Here is a 2150-nt window from a genome sequence, read left to right as displayed (position 1 = left end):
GTTGTTAAACAGTGTCATCTGACATGATGTGAAACAGGAGCAAAATTATGTTCTATTACTTCCTCTTTTAATCTGTAATAATATTTGCTGTTTAATTTGAGTGGGACAGACTCCACGTGAGGCAATGCCCTGAATTCAGATGTAAGAATAGGCTATTGTTATGGTGTCACGTATTCTCTCGCACAGTCTAAACACACTGCGCAAGATGGATGAACAACGTCCTCCAACGTTACATTCAGCGTTCAGAACAAATCTCACATTTCACGGAGCCGTTACTGATAAATGTACGATACTGTCCTGTGTTCTCCAGGCGAGGTGACAGCAAGGGTGCGATAATGCAGGTGAAGCGATGGTGTGTGAACGCCGGAATGACAGCTGAGATGTCCTCATGTTCAGGTCCACAGAGAAGCAGCTATCCTATTGCAACTCTGAGGCCTTTTCTGTCGGCATCTGTGTTAACTGATGAGCCAGGAGCTGAAATACATGGGAGAGGCTATATAGAGACACACAGACTTGCAGCTATAGACGAAAAATTAGAAATATACATTCAAGATTCACTTTATAGCCACAGTAAGTAATCAGATTACAAACAAGGGATACACATGTAGGTTTCAAATACACGCGCGCACGCACACACACACACATACAAACACACACACACACACACACACACACACACACACACACACACACACACATGCACGTATGCACACACACACACACACACACGCACACACGCACGCACGCACGCACACACACACACACACACACACACACACACACACACACACACACACACACACACGCACAAACACACAAACACACTCAAACACTATCTCTCTCATACAGTGATCACTGGAGATAATGATCTTCTCTTGTCCAAGACCTCAGCTGAGTTGAACTGGAGAGGGGCCAAGATGGCCACAAGCAGCCTGGTCACCAGATTAAGAGTTGAACTGGAGAGGGGCCAAGCTGGCCACAAGCAGCCTGGTCACCAGATTAAAATGTCGGCTTTGATATGTTTCTGCACTCCACGGATATGTATAATACGAAATATATTCCAAAATACATTATGATGTTTGTACGTATGTCAATATAAAGTTATACACGTCGTAGAGTCTGCTATTGAAAGAGCGCGGTGGTCAGGGGTGATCAGGGGTGGCCAGGGGTGATCGGTGGATGGAGGGCATAAAAACTTGCCTTTCCAAAGTCTGCATTTCAACCGTGAGTCACATTTCATGTTTGTGTTATTTATGTAAGCAAGCCAAACCCAAACTATAATCCTAACCTTCACCAAGGTGTTTTACTTGCCTAAACATCACCAAAGTTGTTAAAGTTGTTATTTGTGTTTTAAAGTTGGCAGTTCCCTGGTTTGCAGACATGTAAAATGCCAGGGTTTTATTCTGGCAATGGGGTTTTGGCATAAGGCATTGTGCAGGCGCGCACGCACGCACATACACACGCACGCACGCACGCACGCACGCACGCACACACACACACACGCACGCACGCACGCACGCACGCACACACACACACGCACGCACGCACGCATGCACACACACACACACACACATGCACTACACAGTTCATATGCACATATATAAAAGAATTACAAACACAAAAAACTTAGAGCATGTCTGTACAAGCACGCATGCACTTGAACATGCGTGCACAAAACAAACACGCAAGCATGAGATGATAATTATATCAAAGATAGGCAAGACTAATGCATCTGTCCAGCTCTCAATTTATCTATCATTATCTAACCCCAAAATCAACCATTGCGCCCTCAAGTCTTCACAAAGAACTTAATTTTTCTTTCTCTGTGTGTTTTTTTTTTTACTTCTTCTCCTATAGTTGCATGTCTAGTGACAAGACCTCAGAGACAGCAGCCTAGTTTGGGACTGTCTGTCTCCCCAAAAAGCTTCCCTTCTTCTGTCAACTCTGCTCATATCACCACCCAGGCCAAGACTTCCACCCCTCCAGAACTTCCACCGGCAAAAAGCATCACCAAATCTGATTCTTCTTCTGTTTCATCAGGTTGAGATTTGGCAGAGAGCATATTGGCATTTGACTTCTGATTTATCCTCCCTCCCCTCTGCAAGCAGCTCTCCAGCTGGCAACAATTGCACAAGTCGTATCCGTTTCAT

Source organism: Poromitra crassiceps (genome assembly GCF_964638095.1).
Source record: "Poromitra crassiceps genome assembly, chromosome: 21".
In the NCBI taxonomy this organism is placed as follows: domain Eukaryota; kingdom Metazoa; phylum Chordata; class Actinopteri; order Beryciformes; family Melamphaidae; genus Poromitra; species Poromitra crassiceps.
This window is presented reverse-complemented; position numbering follows the sequence as displayed.